This window comes from Aricia agestis, chromosome 14, assembly GCF_905147365.1.
Source record: "Aricia agestis chromosome 14, ilAriAges1.1, whole genome shotgun sequence".
NCBI lineage: Eukaryota > Metazoa > Arthropoda > Insecta > Lepidoptera > Lycaenidae > Aricia > Aricia agestis.
The window spans coordinates 1,371,385-1,379,741 of NC_056419.1; the positions used below are offsets into that span (position 1 = coordinate 1,371,385).

The 8,357-nt window shown below is 37.9% G+C and overlaps 1 long non-coding RNA gene across 1 annotated transcript; it reads left to right on the forward strand.

Annotated features, from left to right (window-relative positions):
* The first annotated feature begins 4,721 nt into the window (after positions 1 to 4,721).
* On the forward strand, positions 4,722 to 7,112 carry LOC121733617. The gene is made up of 3 exons (XR_006036585.1): positions 4,722 to 4,974; positions 5,672 to 5,754; positions 6,689 to 7,112. It is a non-coding gene; the product is annotated as an uncharacterized LOC121733617 (long non-coding RNA).
* The last annotated feature ends 1,245 nt before the right edge of the window (positions 7,113 to 8,357 follow it).

Here is an 8,357-nt window from a genome sequence, read left to right on the forward strand (position 1 = left end):
CCAATAGGAGGGTGAATTTGTGTACGAATTCGGACATCTACCGGTCCCTAGCACTTGTAAGTTGTATGACTCGAGCGATCTTTACACGAAATATTTCGAGTGTTTTGAGAATACACAAACTATTAGCAACAAATTATATCGTGCAGGAAACCGGTCTCCGGTAAAAACCGGTAAAAATAAATTTTACAAGAAGGATGAGCTCATTTGGGACCCAAAATATCGCTATCATAAATTTCATATTTCTCATTCAACATCGCTATTATAATATGAACACGTCCTCCATGTTCGTGTGCGAATATCAAAATGAATCACCCCACGAATGTGTGAACGGTAGTTCTCGACAGCATTCGTATACGAATGTTTCGTGGGATGTTTCGTCGAATGACGAGGCGAATAGCGAACGCGAATGTATAAATGCAGTAACTAAGGTTGCATACTAAGGTATCTATGACTATCTCGCCGCTAGTGCGCGCCCGGCCCCGCGCCGCTCGCTTGACAGATTAAAGCGAGACGGCAGACAGTTATTGTACTAATGAACGCTAAACGCAATGCATAAGGTTGAAATTAGGTTGTTTTCCAGAATAGTAGGTAAATAATATCTTGCCGGCCTTTTAAGAGGGAACAGGGTAATAGGGGAGGGTAAGGATGGGAAGGGAAGGGAATCGGGGAGGGTAGGGAAGGGAATAGGGTAGGGGATTGGGCCTCCGGTAAACTTACTGACTCGGCGAAACACAGCGCAAGGTGAGAACGTGGTATTTCTCCGGTCGAGCCGGCCCATTCGTGCCGAAGCATGGCTCTCCCACGTATATCCCTCGGAGACATGCATGTACTTACTTGTATTATCGAAGCAGCTTACTTCTCAAAGTAATGTCAAATGTGTGCCTTACGCTCTGGAGTTAAACACGATCAAAACGCTCAAAATGCCTCCTGTTTTGAGCGCTCTCCCTGATGCCACTCTTGGCAGGAAACTGCGCAAGACCGCGAAAAGTGGCGCAGACTCGGAGGCCAAGATCCTGAGGGTTGCTGAGCCATCGTAGTAAGTAAGTAAGTAATGTAAGTCGTCATCTATCTGCTAGGTTTGACAAAACGCACTTTAGAAGAGTGTCCTGCTTGGGATACAGAGCGGTGCAACCTTGATGACGAAATTGGCACATACATTTCTCTTCTAGCTGTTTTATCTACAACTCTGAATAGAGAGTGCTTATTCGGCTGTAGTCTCCTTTTGTGAGTCAATCATGGCACTAAAGGAGACTGCTGAACGAGATCGAGAGAGATCAGATCCTGCTCGACGTTTCCGTCGACATCATGGCAAATGGCAATGCTGCAAGTCAACAGAGCGTTTTGCTCCCTGCTAACTACTAGCTAGGGCTACATTATATGACGCCTCCGTGGTCTAGTGGTATAGAGCGCGGCTCTTGACTCGGAGGTCGTGGGTTCGATTCCTGCGTTGGAAACATGTTATTTTCAAGTTTGGTTAAGACAATGCAGGCTGATCACCTGATTGTCTGACAAGTAAAATGATCCATGCGTCGGATGGGCATGTAAAAAGTCGGTCCTGCGCCTGATCTCTCGCCAGTCGTGTCGGTCTTCCGTCCCATTGGGTTATGAGAGTGAAAGGAATAGAGAGTGCTCTAGTGTACTGCGCACACACTTGGGCACTATAAAATTACTCCTGCGTAGCTGGCCTGGTTTCAATGAAACCGGCCACCGTCACCGAAACCGGTGTGGGAGCTATTATATGAGGACATATAGTACCCCGGGATAGCTTTCTGAGTGAAGAGAGTGATCTTAGTGAAAAGCTCTGTTAAAGCAATGTGCTGGGAGATCAGCGGAAGTTGTTCGATAGAGTACCCGTGGCTCTTATATGTACGGAAGTCTGTCAATCGCAGGGGTTTAGTGGGTAAAAATCCCACATATCCTACCCAGGAATCTTTTTGAAGATTTCCCTTGCGTCAACAAAAAAAAGGTTTGACAAAACGCGACTAAATTTTGGAGGTCAGCCATATTCTGGCATCTGGCATCAACTTCTCTGATAGTAGACCATGGAACTCCCTTAGCAAGTATAGACTTGGCTTGCTTCATACAGTAGGAGACCAAAAGTATCAAATGCTCATATAACATTAATAAAATGTAATATTAAATTACGTACATTCTAAAAACAGTACGTATGATGTCATGTAATAAGTCAATTAGATTTTAATAACATAATAACTTGCCACCCGAAACCCAGTTCCCCCACTTTTCCCATCGTCCCCATCTTTCCCCATATTCCCCATCTTCCCCCATATCATAACGATTGATTTTGAATAAATCAATCGTTATGATATGGAGGAAGACTGATAAAATGAGAATACTGATGATGCCCGCAACTCCGTTGCGCCTAAATTCGTATATCGTGCGGGAACCGTACATTTTTCTAGGATAAAAAGTATCCTATGTCCTTTCCCGGGACTCAAAGTATCTCCATGCCAAATTTCAGCAAAATCGGTTCAGCGGTTTGGGCGTGAGGAGGTAACAGACAGACAGACAGACAGACGGACAGACACACTCTCGCATTTATAATATTAGTATGGAAGTATGGAAGTATGGATTTAAATACAATTGTGGAACTGTCATAATATTATCGATATAGTATTGACAGAGTAGACAGAATGATAATCAATTGCCATAATGGAGTTTGACATGACATGATGATAAAGAAATAATGTTGTGGTGACCTGTATATGGATAAGTGAAAATATATTTCGAAGACGCAAATGGAAGAACACGATAACCAACGTTTTAAAACATACGGACATTTCCTATTTTTTTCCTTTTAAATAATTTGAACATACCTTGTAACTTATTCTACTTCATCAGTCATCGCTCATCATATCGTCGCGAAATATTACATCACTTTTTGTAATATTTCGCGTTGCGATAGGGTACACTATCTTTAATATATTACTTATCTGCTACATATTTCACTTGCTTCTTGACATTTCACAATAGCTGAACTATCAGCTATTAAAAGAAAAAAAACAAATAACCTCCGTATAACCGTTTTGAAATGTGATCTAAGAAACAATTAGTGTCATTTTCATATTATAACGATGAACATTGAACATAATACTTCTTTTAGCGTCGCGTCGGGTAAAAATGTGCAATGCTTTTTCTTGTTTCGGAAGCATTTACCAAATTACGAAATTTTCCGGTTTCTTTACAACGGCAAGCAAATTTTGGGCTTACGTAGGAAGTTGTTTGTGTCGATAAGTGATTGGCTGTTGATTGCTTAGTTCTGCTACACACGTTACGATAAAACTACACAGTTTGGACACAGAAGAGACATCAATAGCTGTGTCCATACTATGCGCTTTCGTCTTCAATTTTCGTCATCTTATTTCATTCAACTTTCGTTTTGGCGCATTCAATAATTGAATGCGTCAACGAACGCAACGCCAACATTGTCATTTTTGTTTTTTGGATGCGGTCAGAGGGCTAGCGTCGCGGGCATGCCTCATGTTCACTGTTGACTGCGCTATAATGCATGCCCTTGGCGAACAGAAAAAGGCACAATGTGGACAAAGTTAATGAAAGAGTACTTGTACGAGTACTTAAAAAGTGTCGAGACGGAATATCTGTTGTGAAAAATTAAGCTATAGTTCTACCACAGATTACTAAATCGTTGCTAATTTCTACTATAAACCTAAAAGTATAATATTTTACATCACACAAGTATTTTACTATGATGCTATGTTTTTTGTTAAATTTTCTTCGCTTTTAAACGTAATAAAAACAGTTATGGAGTTGGGTCAGCGTGGGATGAATATTTTCATTAATATAATGGCTGAATACTTTAGTCTTCTGTAGCCGAACTGTGTAGTTACATCGTTGCATAGTGTGTAGAGGGTTATATCTATGCTACTGATAATACTTAAGTGAATGTTGATCAGATCAAACAAAACAAATTTTTCTGTAAGTACTTACATTTAACAAGTCTTTACGGTACAAAGAAATAACAACCTTATAAAAAAGTTGGAAAAACTTTTTTGTCGCAAAAAATAATATCGTTTATAAGATCTTTTTTATCACACTTTGTTCTGAGTTAAACAATTTATTTTTATAACAGACCTTATTCTTAAGTCAGAACGAATCTACCTTATTTGTTCGGGTTATGTCAAGTCATTAGTCGTGACTCGTGATATTCTGTTGGCTGACCTGACATAGCCCGACCAAATTACGTACTTAAGTTATTTGCCTATGAATGAATGTATTTGATAGTGCTTTAAATATTAAACTATGTTTAATACATATAATCCATACTAATATTATAAATGAGAAAGTGTGTCTGTCTGTCTGTCTGTCTGTTACATCTTCACGCCCTAACCGCTGAACCGATATTGCTGAAAGGCATGGAGATGCTTTGAGTCCCGGGAAAGGACATAGGATACTTTTTATCTCGGAAAATTTTGTTGCAACGGAGTTGCGGGCGTTATCTAGTAATTAAGAGCTCACCTGACTCTAAAAATCAAACATCGTTCTTCTCTCTTCACACTCACGCCCGTCTTTAATATTTTTTTTTTTTTTTTTAAGATTTAATGGCCTGGTAACGAGACCTTTAAGCCAAGTCTTTTTAAAGGGTTTTTAATTTATTTTATATTTATATAGTTCCCACTGTATTTTTAATATATTTGTACAAAGCACCATAACACTTTCGGTTTTTTAGGAAATCACTTAATTGGCGGCGGGAGGTATCACTTTCTTCAATAATTTCAGTTGCCAACACTAGTCTATGAAAGGTGAATCTTGAACAGTTGAAAAAAATGTGATTCATGTCGGCGTTCTCTTCGTTACAAAAAGTGCAATTATTGCTGCTTATTATGTTCAATCTCGCAAGGTGTGCAGGTGCAGTGTTATGACCAAATCTGAGTCTGTTTATTGTTGTGATAAAGTCACGGTTCGCTATCTTCAGCTCATTGTACCATGGATTTGTCGGTAATTTTCCTTGAATTTGTCCATACCACTTGCCTTTAAGTTTTTGGTCTTCTTTCCAAAATTCTTCCCAAACGTTTCTTACAGATATTTTCACATTACAATAAAAATCGGTCATAGGAACATTTACAATACTTTTGACATCTAGGGCATTGACCCCATCATATGCAGTTTTATCTGCTATTTCATTTCCAAAGATACCTTTATGTGCAGGGACCCACATAAAGGCTATTGTTATACCTTTATTTTCCAGTCGCCACACAAAGTCTTTGATAAAATAAATGATATAGTTAGTTTTAAAACTAAAATTGACATTCTGAAGACAATTAATAAGACTTAGAGAGTCTGTTAAGATCAGAAAATATTTACAATTATTTACACCGTTTATCAATTTTAAGGCTTCAAAAACTGCATATGCCTCTGCTGTAAAAATAGAACATTGCATATCTAGAACAAAACTTTGAGCAAAGTCCCTTTGAGAATCATAAATAGCACTTCTCACATAATCATCACCCTTACTACCATCAGTATAGATTGTATAGTACTTGTTATTTTCTTCTAAAAACGCAAGGATGTCTGAATTGTTATTGATAGATTTTGTTATGACCAGAATAGGATGTATTATACTTCTATACGGATGCATGTAACATGACCAATGTGAATACATTTTGATATTTGAATAAAGAGATTGTATTTCTAGGAAAATCCGGCACAAAGTTGGGGACAGCCCAGTCAGAAGATCATGAGGTGAAGCTAATGGACCATCTGTGATGATTGGGTGAGGTATGATTCTATTTATAATTTGGTAGTTATTTGATGAAAGTAGCTTAATACAATATCTTTCAGCAAGATAAAGACGCCTTAATATCAGAGGCATAATACTTGTTTCGACCTCCATGGCCCTTATGGGAGTCGAACACATTGCCCCTGATATAATCCTCAAAGCTCTATTCTGTATTACATCTAACTTTAAAGTATGAGTGCTATTCAGATAGGCTAAAGCACTGTAATCAAAATGGCTTCTTACAATAGACTTGTACAGCACTGAAAGTACTTTGGGATCTGCTCCCCATGAAACACCTGCAAGACATCTTAAAATATTAATACCCTTGATGGCATTTCTTGATATATATTTAATATGATCCTCAAAAGATAATTTTTGATCAATGTTAACACCTAGGAATTTATGTGAGGTTACTCTTCGAATAATCTCACCATTATAAGTTACATCAGCAGATGGCGTGTCTTTTCCAAATATCATTAAATTACTTTTACTAGCATTAATTTTTAAATTTAATATTTGCTGATAATATTTTCTCAATTGGATTAAACAAGCATTAATCTTTTCTATAGCTACTGATAAATTAATATCTGAACAATATAAAACTAAATCATCTGCAAATTGAAGGATATTTACATTTTTAATATTTACATATTTACATATCTCCCATATATACAAATTATATAACAAAGGTGATAATGTTGCACCTTGCATTGTGCCCTTAGATACAGTCCGGGGCCCATGTAAAATATTATTATGCTTAACATACAATACTCTGTCAGTGAGGAAATTATAAATCCATTTACACACATATCCGGGTACTCCAGCATTACTAAGTACCTTAACTAGTATACCAGGGTCCACATTATCAAATGCGCCCTGGACATCTAAAAATACACAAACAGTATGTAATTTATTGCCCTTTGCATTTTTCAGATCATGGATGAGAGAAATGAAGCTGTCTGAACAACTTCGTCCTCTACGGAACCCATACTGAATTTGAGGAATGATGTTATGAGATTCTGCGTACCAATCCAGGCGGTTCTTTAGCATATTTTCAAATATCTTACCAATACATGACGATAAAGATATTGGCCGATAAGAACTGGCCTCCTCTGGTGGTTTATCTTGTTTAAGTATGGGTATCACACATTGAGTCTTCCATGAGATTGGTATCAGTTTTTTAAGCCAAAGACAATTTAAAATACACAGTAATATTTTTTGGATAGATTCTGGTAGTTCTTTTATTAATATATACGGAAAATCGTCCAAACCAGGGCTAGTATTTTTTCTAGATTTTATACTTGTTAAAAATTCTGACCATGAGAAAGGATCCAATAGAAATCCTGATTGTGGATTTTCATTGTCCGTCTTTAATATGCCAGGTGAAAAAGGACGGCGCGGAATCATCGCCGAGTTAGTTTTACTTGAATAAAAGACGAACTATAATGATTATGAAAAAAGTGTTTTGAGCAAATTTAGGTTTTATCAATACCTTTTTAGATATTAAAAAATATTAAAGAAAAGACAGCAAACTTCGAAGATCCAAGCAAAAATGTGTCTAAAACAAGGTTTTTTGTAAAAAAGAAACTATCGAGCATTTTTTGAGTAATCGTGTTTTCGTCTTGAGCATTTAATTTTTATGAACTGAAGTTACTTGTGTCAAAAAATCAGTTGTCTAGACCTTACAGATTTTGAGATCTAGGTTAAAGTATGTAGTCAAGTTAGGGTCTTATGGGCTCTTAATAAGTTTTATATCTACCAAGTACCAGGTCTAAAGCGACTGTACTTAGTATTTTAAGTTTCAACAACTTTGAAAGATTACCTTAAACAGGACACCATTACACCATGTACAACCATTTGATGATGACAAATTGCACGCAAACTGATGTACGGCCCCATGATAATGCACTTAGCGTGTCTCCGGGGTGATGGGGGTACGGGACTTATGGGGTTCGGGAGTTATGGGGTCCCGGAGTTATGGGGGTCTGGAGGGTTTGCAAGTTATGCGGACGACTCTGGGAATGCTGGCATGAGTTCCCGGGGCGCGAGCCAACCCTAATTGTCTGCTCGGCGCCATAGACAATACGATTAGGGCTGCCGCACGATACTTACTGTGATTTTAGAAATCGGTCCTTACATAATAATAATACTCGTTCTGGTGAAGAGACCATACATAAGGGGTTAAAAGTGCGGTTTTTCGTGCCACTTGACTGCACATTAATTTACCTAAATTAGCACTTAAGCCCCCGTAGACAAGTGGCAAAACGCTAACGCTAACGCTAGCGCTACAAAATGTATGGATTTGACATTAGTATTCGCTAGCGAAGCGATGACTTATGTCAAATCGCATACATTTTGTAGCGCTAGCGTTAGCGTTAGCGTTTTGCCACTTGTCTACAGGCCCTGTTCTGGTAGTGAAAGAAGCCCCCTGGATGAAAGTACTTGTAACCTAATCCTTTAGCCAAGTTGTCATTGCTAATTACCAAGTCAATGTTCCAAAAACTGTAAGTAATAATCAGAATTAATAAAAGTGTGAAGAGACATAGCGTTTATCGCTGGCAAGTGGCAACATTGTAATAACCTAAGAGTTTTTTAATAACTT